This window comes from Muntiacus reevesi, chromosome 19 (assembly GCF_963930625.1).
Source record: "Muntiacus reevesi chromosome 19, mMunRee1.1, whole genome shotgun sequence".
Taxonomy (NCBI): Eukaryota; Metazoa; Chordata; class Mammalia; order Artiodactyla; family Cervidae; genus Muntiacus; species Muntiacus reevesi.
The window spans coordinates 313,773-327,433 of record NC_089267.1 but is presented as its reverse complement, the minus strand read 5'-3'; the positions used below and the strand labels follow the sequence as shown (position 1 = coordinate 327,433).

General features: G+C 37.9%; 1 long non-coding RNA gene across 2 annotated transcripts in view; it reads left to right on the top strand.

Annotated features, from left to right (window-relative positions):
- LOC136150803 (uncharacterized) overlaps window positions 1-13,661 on the top strand; it is a 42,111-nt gene that overhangs the window by 4,611 nt on the left and 23,839 nt on the right. For both annotated transcript variants that reach the window (XR_010659936.1, XR_010659937.1), the window contains exon 2: window positions 720-821. This is a non-coding gene — a long non-coding RNA (uncharacterized lncRNA). The remainder of the gene's footprint in view (window positions 1-719; window positions 822-13,661) is intronic.

The following is a 13,661-nucleotide window of genomic DNA, read 5'->3' as shown; positions in this document are numbered from 1 at the left end:
CTATAAACATTTCCTGGAACCCCTCTAGGGTAGAAGAAAAAGGAAAGGAAAATGGAAACAAGGGATAAAGACAGCTAATAATGTTGGAGATACCACTGGGATTTGTGGTCTCTTTTTGAAATGGCTTCCCTGGTGGTTGAGACAGGAAAGAATCCACCTGCAATGCAGAAGTCCTGGGTTCGATCCCTGGGTTGGAAAGATCCCCTGGAGAAGGGAACGACTACCCACTCCAATATTCTGGCCTGGAGAATTCCATGGACAGAGGAGCCTGGTGGGCTACAGTCCATGGGGTCACAAAGAGTCGGACACAACGGAGCACTTTCAATTCACTTTTTGAAACTAAATAGAAGAAGTCAGAACGTGACTGTTTCTTGATCATGGTTTGTTTTCATTTTTGTCTTTTTTTTCTTACTCCTTCATCAGTTATTCCAGTTGATAGAACATTATGTCATCTTCAGTTTCAGTGTGAGTGCTTGTCTTGCTTCCATTTGTATTATTCATGCAAACGTTGATTGAACTGATGACCCCAAGTCATCAAGGAAACATTAAATACACTGATGAATACATTTCTTAATTTTAGAAAAAATTAATGAGTGAAGGTTAAAATACTCTTCTTAAATTTGTCATTTAAAAAATTCTCATATGCATACCTCATTGCCTAATACTGCCAGAAAAATGAGGAATTCCTATGTGTTAATGAGCCTGTATATTTTTTACAGGTATGACTATTACCGAGTGTAACAGCCCAGTTTGCTGGCCATGTCCTGTCTCCAGGAAAGTTGTAGCTGCTGTTGTTTCAGGTAGTCCCTTGGGTACCAGAGGTGAGTTTATGAAGCTATACGACCTTTTACACTTATTTAAAAAAATTGAAGTGTCGTTGATTTACAGTGTTGTATGTCAGCTGTACAGGTAAGTAATTCAGTTGTGTGTGTGTGTGTGTGTGTGTGTGTGTGTGTGTGTGTGTGTATTCTTTTCCATTACCGTTTATTACAAGGTATTGAGTAAGTTCTCTGTGCGATACAGTGGGTTCTTATTGTTTATTTTATATATAATATGCCTTGCGTGATTCACGCTGGTCACACAACGTGATTATGTTCACTTCTGATATAATCTTTTTAGGTACAGCCTTAAAGTCTTTGATAAGATATTTTAAAATAATTTTAGCATGTGTGTGTTCTAATTCCAGTGGTAGTTATTAGAGATATGATTTTGCATGAAGTATTTCTCTTTTTGTTCTTGACCAATTAAAAAAATTGTTTTTTTTTTTCTGATTGGTTTGCTAGATATTTGTGACTACATTAAAAATGTTAACTTTTGTCTCATCTTAAAATACGATCTGAATTAGCAATGAATATTGTGCTATACATAAGGGCTGTGACATAAATCTAGTTTCTAACTTCATAAACACATAATCTAGAAGGGAACACAGACACATATGTAACAACTGCATTTGTTTACTGAGTGAAATAGTGAGATGGATAAAGTTCTAGTAAGCCTTGAACAGCCAAATCAGCTTCAGAAATAGATGTGCAGTTATTTTAAAATATTTTAAACATTTTCCAGCTACATGCAGAAAATAGTGTGAAAGAGGTATGGTTCTTACTATAAGCAATTTAGCATTTTGACATTCTGAGCATCCTCATCATGAAATTAAGTCCAGAAGGAGTTTTCCCACATCTCTTGAAATGGTCCTTGTTCGTCCACAACATTTCCCATAATAACAGAGGTGCTTCCAAGGGCAGGAAACGTCAACGTTATTAAAGTTTCACAAAGCAAAGTCACTTTTAAGAATATGATGTCCCCAAACTGACAAAGGTCTTGAAAAATAATTTCAAGGGCGGCATAAATTATTTTCTGCTTGTCAAAGGGCAGAAATATTTAGGTTGAGCTAATGAATGGTAGAGTTTTAGAGTGGAGAATATCCTTAAAATATTACATAGATTTATACTGTCAGTAGATGCTACCTACATGAGGTTATTTGTATTTAAACAAATTTTAAAATTAAAACTGCAGTTTCTCAGTTGGATTTGCCATATTTTAAAGATGTTTATTAGCTACATGTGGCTAGTGAATACTGCATTGGCTAGTACAGATACAAAACATTTTCATTATCATAAAAAATTCTATTGAGCAATACTAAATATATACCCAGATATTCATAGAGGAGGCAACCAAGTCTCAAGGAAGTAATAAAACTTCCAGAGCTGTGTTTTTAAAGAAACGCAGAATGATGCAAAGCAAGTAATAACAGAGGCATTAAAGAAACCCAGGAGGTTTCTGGAACAGATAAAGTAGAGTTTAACAGTGCAGGCTTAGTTGTTAGCAGGGTTGAAGCTCATGATCATTAGGACGACCTACCTGATTGAATTTGGACAGTTAAAATTTTATGCAGTGAATTAAAAGCAGAAAAATATTTCAATTTCAATCAAAGGCTGCCAGCTCCATATTTTTAGCCTGTGCTGTGCTTCCAGATTATGTTTATCACTTTAGTATACAGGGCACCACTCAAACCAAACCCGAAGTTTGGTTTGCCTGGCCCCAAGAAATGAAACAATCTTGAGGGGTTATGGCTATATTTGAAAAGGTTGATTTTTCAATGCATCATGCAGACTGGCCCTGTTTTAAAAGGGACTCCTGCCACCACATAGTCGAAATGTGAACTCTTTTCTCTCTTGGCAAAAGTCAAAGATAGGCCCTGCATTTTTATTATTTCATTAAAATCCAAGTATTATTTTTCCATTTTCTACCTTGTTTTCATCACAGTGTGATCAACTGTAGTCAAGAAAGGAAAGGTTAGATTTATCAATCGAAGTGTGATAAAGGCCCTCTAAATAATTGAACCCTCAGGAGAAACAATCCTCATGTATTCTTTTTCTGTTGCTTCAATATCTTCATAAAAAGTCATTTCAGTATGTTTGGTCCTGTAGCAGAGATTCTGTGAAGTGCTTATCTTCCTCGGAGGTCCAGAAAGCCTGTGAGTGTGTGGATAAAGGTGGGTCTTAGAGAGAGAGAGGGAGGATGGAGAGAGACTTGATGCTGAGAGAGGACAATGTTCTAAAACCTCCTTGGGTTGAAGGTAGGGGAGCAGAAATACCCATGAGTAATCTAGAGTAAAAGTTAAATAATCAAGGAGATGAATACTCTGAAGGAATATGGTAACTTCCCTCCTAGAAATAAAAGTTACCCTTATTAATTCTCTTCCTTTTGCCCCAGAAAAGCATTAGTTAGGTCTAGAGAGGGGTATTATTGCCAGAAATGGAAAAGGCAGTTTGAAGAGACTAGCCTGGAGCAGAGAGAGCAAGAAAGCTGAGCCAGTAGATGGAAAGCAGACTTCATGGAAGTCTCCAGCTCAAGTTCTGGGAACACCAAGTTCAAGTCCAAAAGGGCCCACATGGGAACTGAGGAAGACTGGCAGAGAGGGCAAAGTTACACTGAAGGTACAGTATTTATTATGGGATTGAACTCCTGAAAGGCCTTCCAGTAGCTTCCGATCTGTTCAAGAATCCTTCATGTCCTGCTGCTTCCCAGTGAGTGGCTCACAGCTTCAAGACCTCTTCTCCAGGCTAAAGAACTATTTGTAATATACCCTGCCTGTATTTTTTACTTTGGCAACCCAGACAAGGAAAGTTGAACAATTTTCAGATTCTAGAGCTTTTGCCCCAGCCCTGGAAATGCTGCAGACAGCCAATCTCAGCTAAAGGGAGCCACTTAGCCCAGGGTCACATCACCCCTTCGTACAATGCCCTTCATCCAATGACAGGTGTAAGAATATAAAAGTTAAGACATCCTCCTGAATTGGGACATCCCCCTGAAGGGGTCATCTCATTTTAAGAACTCTCCCCCAAAGGGTCACCTGAGGTTTCCTGAGGCTGCAACACAACTTTACTTCTACCTTTGCCCAATCTGATGTCCTTTTCTTCCATACGTTGTTGATGCCAAGAGTTGTCCCTAATTAATCTCTTAGACACTAATCACTGTCTCAGGGTTAGCTCTGAACATGGTGGCATTTGTTTATGATTTGGAGTGCATACCTAGACTTTAAAGTGCAGCAGTGCCCAATTGCACAAATATGTCTTTCTATTTCTCTCTCTCATCTCTGTTTTCATTTTCTCGCTGCTAGATTAGTCAGGGGACTCCCAAGTTCTTCATTGTGTCATCCTGGTACCAAGATTCTCCTGGAAATTATAAAGTTATTCACCTTCTACATCAAGTACTTCTTATTTTTTCCCTAGAAACATAAATCATCCTTAAAAGGAATTAGAGTGTCAAATCTTAAATATATTTTAGTTTCTCCACCACTTTATACATTAAATGCTTTTTCCTGGAGACTGCTTCTGACATTGGCGTTCACTGTGCTCTCAAACTGCCTAATTTGGAAGCTACTCCTGTTTCCAAATGCTGCCTTCTGCTGGTCTCCTGAAGTTCTGAAGTCTGCCCTGCCTCCACTATTAGGTATAGTTCAGTAGTTGTCTACCTCAAGGTAATAGGGTATCTTTTGGAAGCTTTATTCTTTTTCCATTTACACAACACACACACACATATATGATTACATATATTATATAATTCTAATACTTAAGCGTCTATGTGACCACAGCTTTATCTGCAGCCCACAGGTTTTGCTACAGTATATTTTCATTCAGTTCAGTTCAGATGCTCAGTCATATCTGACTCTTTGCGACCCCATGAACTGCAGCATGCAAGGCCTCCCTGTCCATCACCAAGTCCCAGAGTCCACCCCAACCCATATCTGTTGTGTTGGTGATGCCATCCAACTGTCTCATCCTCCATCGTCCCCTTCTCCTCCTGCCCTCAATCTTTCCCAGCATCAGGGTCTTTTCAAATGAGTCAGTTCTTCACATCAGGTGGCCAAAGTATTGGAGTTTCAGCTTCAACATCAGTCCTTCCAATGAACACCCAGGACTGGTGTCGTTTAGGATGGACTGGTTGGAGCTCCTTGCAGTCCAAGGGACTCTCAAGAGTCCTCTCCAACACCACAGTTCAAAAGCATCAATTCTTTGGTGCTCAACTTTATAGTCCAACTCTCACTTCCATACATGACCACTGGAAAAACCATAACCTTGACTAGACGGACCTTTGTGGCCAAAGTAATGTCTCTACTTTTTAATACGCTGCCTGGGTTGGCCATAACTTTCCTTCCAAGGAGTAAGTGTCTTTTAATTTCATGGCTGCAGTCACCACCTGCAGTGATTTTGGAGCCCAGAAAAGTAAAGTCAGCCACTGTTTCCACTGTTTCCCCATCTATTTGCCATGAAGTGATGGGACCAGATGCCATGATCTTCGTTTTCTGAATGTTGAGCTTTAAGCCAACTTTTTCACTCTCCTCTTTCACTTTTATCCAGAGGCTCTTTAGTTCTTCTTCACTTTCTGCCATAAGGGTGGTGTCATCTGCATATCTGAGGTTATTGATATTTCTCCAGGCCGTCTTGATTCCAGCTTGTGCTTTCTCCAGCCCAGCGTTTCTCATGATGTACACTGCATGTAAGTTAAATGAGCAGGGTGACAATAGACAACCTTGACGTACTCCTTTTCCTAATTCTGGAACCAGTCTGTTGTTCCATGTTCAATTCTAACTGTTGCTTCCTGACCTGCATACAGGTTTCTCAAGAGGCAGGTCAGGTAGTCTGGTATTCCTATCTCCTTCAGAATTTTCCACAGTTTATTGTGATCCACACAGTCAAAGGCTTTGGCATAGTCAATAAAGCAGAAATAGATGCTTTTCTGGACCTCTCTTGCTTTTTCGATGATCCAGCGGATGTTGGCAATTTGATCTCTGGCTCCTCTGCCTTTTCTCAAACCAGCTTGAGCATCTGGAAGTTCACGGATCAGGTATTGCTGAAGCCTGGTTTGGAGAACTTTGAGCATTACTTTACTAGTGTGTGAGATGAGTGCAATTGTGCGGTAGTTTGAGCATTCTTTGGGATTGGAATGAAAACTGACCTTTTCCAGTCCTGTGGCCACTGCTGAGTTTTCCAAATTTGCTGACATATTGAGTGCAGCACTTTTACAGCATCATCTTTCAGGATTTGAAATAGCTCAACTTGAATTCCATCACCTCCACTAGCCTTGTTCGTAGTGATGCTTACTAAGGCCCACCTGATTTCATATTCCAGGATGTCTGGCTCTAGGTCAGTGTTTCATTATCATTCAATTAATGAAATTCTAATTCCTATTATGACTTTATCTTTGACATCCATATTTATCAGAAGTATGTTTTGGTTTTTTTTTTTTTAATTTAATTTGTTTATTCAGCTGCACCTGGTCTTAGTTGTGGCTTTCAGGATCTTCAGTCTTCATTGTAGCATGCAAGGTCGTTTAGTTGTGGCATGAAAACTGTTTGTTTGTGGGAACCAGTTCCCTGACTCGAGATGGAATTCAGGCTCCCTGCATTGGGAGTATGGAGTCTTAGTCACTGGACCACCATGGAAATCCAGAAGTGTGTTTTTAATGTCCAAATATTTGATAAAATATTGGTTATACATTTTTAAATTTCTTGATTATTCTGAGTCTTGTTTTATACCCAGCATTCAGTCAACTTAAAAATGTGCCATGTACACCTCAAAATTTGTATGTAAATGTGCATTTCATTCTTGTTAATGCAGTGTTTTATGCAAATGTAGGCCAAAGAGTTTTTCAATTAATTTATTTTAATTGGATATAGTTACATTAAGGATATTGTGATGGTTTTTGCCATAGGTCAACATGAAATGGCCACAGGTATACATGTGTCCCCCCCAATTCTGAACCTCCTCTCCCATTTCCCACCCCACTGTATTCCTCTGGGTTTTCTCAGAGCACCGACTTTAGGTGCCCTGGTTCATGCATCAAATTTGCACAGGTCATCTATTTTACATATGGTAATGTACATGTTTCAATGCTCTTCTCTCAAATCATCCCACTCTCATCTTTTCCCCCTGAGTCCAAAAGTCTGTTCTTTACATCTGTGTCATCTTTGCTGCCATGCATGTAGGATTGTTGGTACCATCTTTCTAAGTTCTCTCTATATGCATTAATATAGAGTATTTGTCTTTCTATTTCTGGCTTACTTCACTCTGTATAATAGGCTCCAGGTTCATCCACCTCATTAGAACTGACTCAGATGCATTCCTTTTTATAGCTGAGTAATATTTCATTGTGTGCATATAGCACAACTTTCCTATCCATTCATCTGCTGGTGGACATCTAGGTTGCTTCCTTGTCTAGCTTTGTAAATAGTGCTGCAGTGAATGTTGGGGTACATATGTCTCTTTCAATTCTGGTTTCCTCGGGGTGTATAGGCCAAAGACTTTAACAATGGTATTCAGATCTTCTGTAGTTTACTGATTTGTTGTTGTTCTGAATTATTGATCTAGGTAATTTAGATTTTATTTCTAGTTAGTTTTCAGAATTTCCCTTCATATATTGCCTCGAAGTTTAGTTTTATGACATGTTCCTTGTAAAGTAATGGTTGGTTTTATTATCCTGTCTTATCTCCAGTGATACTTTTTGCTTTCAAATCTCCCATTATTTTTTTTTCAGTTTTGCTTATTGTTTTTATGACATAAGTTTTGCATCCTTTAACTTGCAGTCTGACTATGGTGTCTTGTAAGGGGCATAGAATTAAGATTTTTGTTTGTTTCAAAAAATCTCTGCCCTTTAATGTGACTATTTACAGTTAACGTATCTTATTATAGACCTTTTACTCCTTGTTTTCTGCTTGTCCTTCCTTTTTATGTTCCTCTGGCTCTTCCTTTTAAATTCATCAAACTCCATTTTCCCTTTATTAGCTCACAATGCTTATATAGGTAGCAGTTACACATGCACCGTGACTTATTAGCTCCTTTACTGCTTCTCAAGCAGTGCTGAGACCTTAAATTTATTTTATTACTTTTTCCTCTTCCTCTTGTTTTAATGCATTCTAATTTTTATATATTTCATTATTACTCTTATGTGCAGTTAGATTTTATTCAGATTTATTCACTTACGCTTCCTTTCTGTTCTATTTAATTCCTTTGTCAAGTCCTTATTTTCCTCTATGATAATTTTCCTTCTGCCTGCGGGTCTCCCTTTCAGTTGGTTCTGATGAGAACATATTCTCTAAATTTTGTTTGTTTGCAGATTTCCTTATTTCATCTTCCAAACAACATTTTCTCTGCCTCTAGAATTCTCAGTGAGCAGTTATTTTCTTTAGCACTTTCCATTATTTTCTAGTATTAATCATTTTTGTTGAGAAGTAAGCAGTAATCTTAATCTCATGCGTTGTTGAAAGGTCAACTGTTGTTTTTCCTCTGGTTACTTCTAAGGTGTTCTGTTTTTCTTTGCTATTTGTAAATTGTACTCTGGTGGTGTTAGATATGGTTTCTTTATATTTACTCTTGTTGCGTTTTTTAGTGCTTGTTGAATTTATGGCTTGATATATTCTTTTTAGTTTTTGAGAACTCTCAGCTATTATTTCTAAATATTGTTCTCGCCCGAATCTCTCTCTTCTTTTCCCTTTGGACTCCAATGTAAACATATGATGAAAATGTTTACTGTGGCCCATATGTTTCAAATGCTCTTTTCTGTACTTTTTTATCCTTTTTGTTTTCCACGTTTAGTCTTCCTATTTTTACTGCTACTCTGTCTTCCAGTTCATTTATCTTTCTTCACCTGTGTTCGGCCCACTACTGAGTTTAATTTTGAATTCTGTCAGTTCAACTTTAATCAGTTTCTAGTTGTCTAGTTAAATTCTCTACCTTGTCATCTATTTTCCTGAACTTGGTAATATTTATCAAAATATATTTGAACTTTAATATCTAGGTCATCCATGATTCTGATTCTGTTTTTTATTCTAATTCTCCTTTTCTTGGGAGTCTTGGTGGTTCTTTGATGAACACCAGACTTGGGATATGACAAGTTGTAGAGAATCATAATGACATTCCAGTTGACCTTTGAACAACCTGGATTTAGATTGCACAGATCCACTTATATATGGATTTTTTCCCAACAACTGCAGCACTGCATGATCCGTGGTTGGTTGAATCCTCAGATGCAGAACCATAGATAGGAAGGGCCGCCTATCAAGTGATATGTGAATTTTTGACTGCATAGGGAGTCGGTGTCTCTAAGTCTTGTATTGTTGAACGGTCAACTGTCCTTTTTTCAAGAGAGAATTTCCTATTCCCAGGTAAGGAGCAGAAGGAAAGATCAGCTTATTGATCTTCAGTCATTGCACAAGCTTCATACTCATTTTCCTTCTTTATAGATGTTTCCATCAAGGTAGCTGTTTCATCAACCTTCCTAACACACATTCACGTGGACACAGATACATATAGAAACCTCCAGTGTCCTAATTCATATCATTAGCTTTCCACCGGGCCACTATTCTTTGGTGGGTTCTGAACCTCAGTTTTATCTCCTCAGCATTACAAGACTCCTGAGTCTTTGTTTTGACTTCAGTTAGCTTTTGTTTGACTTCTTAACATCTTGCCTTGTCTACCTACGTGGAAAATGTGATAACGTCAAGGGACCACTGTTGCTGAATTGAGCTCGAGTCTCTGAATCTTTCCCATCTCTGGGATTTTGATCCTTAAAATTCTAGCTGCCTTGTTATTTCTAAAGTCCAACCCTGCTCTCTCCTCAGTCCTCCAATATTGTCCTAAGATCTACTGGCTTTTCTGCCTCTTAGGAGCCATATTTGGCTTCTCATGCTTTTGATTTTCATCAATAGTTTCTAAATGACTGGATTAGATAAAGCATGTGCAGAATACTGTTCTTACTTCTATGAGTTTCTTTTCTATTTTATTTTTCTATGTCATGGCTACCTCATTAGCTTTATAATGCTCACAGTCAAATGTTGCTTATGATTTATCTGACCTTTCTAGTATGGTTTCCTAAGGTAAACTGATATAGTTGGAAGCAGAAGTCCTTACCTACTATTGAAAAATTCTGTTTTAGCTTTCTATGAATTCTTTGATTTATTTTATTTTGTCCCATCTTCCATCACTTTTTCCTACCAGAAATTCCGATTCTCACAGTTAATTTTAAAATTAAAAATTATAATTAAGCTAATATGTTAATAGTCAAGGGATTAATTTTGCTTTGAAGAAGAACACAGATTGATGAATGGAATATGGAGAATTTCTTAAGACCTTTGTCATTTCTAAGCATGGGAATCAGCCATCTGCACCGTGATAAATTAGTCAGATATGTAAGGAAGCACTCATTATAAAATCAGCATTACTCAGTAACAATCTCAAAAGTTGCTTCACTTTTCTACTCATGTTACCAATTCCCACATGTTCAATAGGAGCTTAGAATCATGAGATAGGCCATTTTCCATGTCCTATCTTAGTAACTATAATTATTGGGAAAACAAAACTATAAATAAGGATTTGCTATGAATATATTCAAACCTTTTGTTCCTAAACATCTTCTAGAAGAAGACTGAAAAGTTTGACATAGAAACACCTCTTGATAAGTAAGAAACAGTAAAATTTCTCATAATAGTTCTTTTCTGATCCCATTATGTGATTCTCAGGTTCACACAAAATTATTTTTATATGAACTTCACAAATCTTATTTTTACTATTAAATCAGTGGCCCCACTCTTTTGAAACATGGGGCAAAATAGTTGAAATTGGAACAATTTTCCAAAACCCAGGGCATATGACATATGTACCTATAGAACGCAATATTTCTGTCTGGTTCTGCGGTAGAATTTTTCATACCTGCCAGTCTAAGTTGACTATTGTTTTTACAGTGCGTTAGTAGAAATCAAACGGTAAATTCAGTCAAACAGTCATTTCATACATCAAAAAGAAAAATCAGTCAACACAACTGTCTGACTGAAATAAAGGAAGAAAACAATTCAAGGCAAACAGTTGTCCTAGGAGACTTGTATAAATGCAGTAGCGGTGTCATGTGCAGAATTAACCTTTCCCCACCTTTAACTGGAGAACATTCTGCCAGCCAATTCAGTCAGCTCAGATAAGCCTGAATTTTAATATTCCAGTCTCATCACTCTCAGTTGATGGTGACTGCGCTTCCTTCTCCTTCCCCTGTCACTCAGTGGAGAACGTCAGAGCAGGAGGACAGTGATATCGGCATACTGTAATGGCCTGCCCTGGACTCTACAGCTTCAAAGTTCTTAAGCTGACTCAGTGATCTTACAGAGTCTGGTGCAGAAGGAATATGTGAATTAAATTACAGACCGTTGACTGCCTTCTAGCACTAACATCCCTTATTTCTGGTTCTAATATATCACTAAATACTCAAGAAGAAATTTTTGAGTGTTTAGCAGAAATATGGCTCCAAAGCAGACACATTGAAAAGAAACATTGTCATCTATGATTGGTTTTAAAGTTGACTTGTCTTTTACTCATAAACAGATTTAGTGTGAATTCAGTTTTGCTAAACGTTAGAGAATCTTTTGGAGGGACGTGCCAACTCTTTTGAGTTTTTTTGCACTCTGACTTTTAAAGCAAGGTTATTTTTCAAAAAGTTTAAGGGTTACTTGAATACTATAAAGATTATTTGTATTTTTGAGTTGCCAGTTCTCTAGAACAAATTTGTGTGCTTGAAGTTCTTAACTGTAGTACCTAGATGGCACGTGGAAAGCAAGCAAAAGAGATGACTTTTCTGCTTTGAGAGACCTCTGCCTATCTTTGTAAGTAACAGGACTCATTCCTCATGAAACAATGTTCAGAAAGGAAGGAAAGGTAGTTTTCTTAGTTGAAGCTTATGATACTGAAGAGGACTCTAAGAATAGCTTCATAAAGAGGATCTGCGTAAAACAGAAGTAACCCTAGGAAACATGTATTTTCTGATGGACTCTTATCTTTGTGATGGTGAAAAGAGGATATGGCAAGGAAGTGACACTAATACTGGCGTGTTACATCAAGCTGTCTCCTGGGATGCAGGGGTAAGCACGTGGGACAATAAAAGCACTTGAGAAAGAGTCAGCTCTCAGCCATCCATCACCTAGTTTGTGAGCATACTTGTGCCTCTCCTCCTCCTTTCCTTTTGACCATTTTACTTTTCTCAGCATATTTAAAAGAAGGCAAGGTGAAAAGAGTGGGTTAACTGTCAGATCAGTCTCATTTTCTGTTTTATAGTACCTCTCCCAGTTTGAGAACAGATAGAGAGCTTCGGAATAATGGGAAAAAAAGAGTCTCTTGGATCAGTAATAGACTCTCATGATAGTTGGCCAATCTTGTGCTCATTTAGGACGCTAAATAGCAGTAGAATGTACCAACTTCTAATTCAGTAACTAATTAAGTGCTCCTTTAGATAATATACCTGGGTAAGGGGAAAAAAACCCTATTTTTCTTTACCTTGTCATAGCATTAATGGATGTTGGGGGGAGTCTGTGTTTATCTGTCTATCCATCTAGATATAGATACATATTTTGGATTTGCTAGATTTATTATTCCTGTACCTGTTTCCCCTCAGATGTATTCCCTCTCCCTTTCTTGCTCTGCTGACCCCTAGAAGCCACATACTGTTCACATGATTAGATTTAATGAGAATCCTTGATATGTAGTTGAGGAGCAGGAGGAAGGGAGAAACCAGAGTCTTTTTCTCTATCTTGATCTTGCTGGCATCTCTGGCAGGAATGTCTTCAACTCTTTGACTCCAGGTCCTAAAAAGCCTGTCAGCCAGGTGACCATAGATGCTGTCTTGACTCTTGGTGATATCACCTGTTTCCTTTGACCTCCAGCCTAAGAGAATAGTAGTCTTCTGTTGGTGATAATCTGTGGATTGCACACATCCCTTATTTGGTCTCATGGCTCTTCCATGACTGGTATAACCAATTCTCTGTACTTAATTCCCTTTAATCTTGCTTGTAAAATGGTTTTCTTTCCTTGGCTAGCCCCTGGGATACAATGGATAGGGCAGTTTTTCTCATGACTAACTCACTAATCAGTGAGGATCAACCAATTCCCAGTAACATTAATATCCTAATTTTACTAACTCATTAGCTGCATTTGACTAACTGTAATATCTGAGCCATCCTTAGAGTATCTTTAAGGTAGCATGATTTGGGGGGTCTTGAGAAAGGTTGTAGGACCTTTCTACCAACTTCATCAATTCTCCTTCCAATGTCACATGTATAATCATTTCTTAGTCTCACAAAATCTGAGGGATAGAGGGGGAATTATAACTCTGCAACATAGTTTCTGGAATCAGATGCAAACATTTAAAACATTAATCACACCTGTTTTTTCTAAGACAATATGAATATTTCAAATATTTGGCCTATATGAAACTTAGTAATAAATGCAATTTATAATCAGTGTCCCTATGAGATATGCCTACTGCCACATTTAATTTTTACTAACAAGGCATTTCCCCATGCAATAACAAACATGAATCATTACACAATCGTAGGGGTACAAGTAATGTCAGATTTTTCATATAAATACCATTTATTTTGGATCCAGACACAAACCACCTAGTTGGGCAAATGTACAGTGTCATCTAATAGTGGGAAACCCTTCCATTATTTTGTAGACGAGATCGGAGGCTTCTTCTATACCAGAAAAAGTGAAGAGAGACTTGGTCCTCATTTGCAAAGGTCATGCCTGCCAATACTTTTTGATCAGACCAGGAATGATCCCTTTGAAGGTGGAGGGGATTCCAGAATATCATGATTTAGAATCCACTCCATAGACACAGCACGT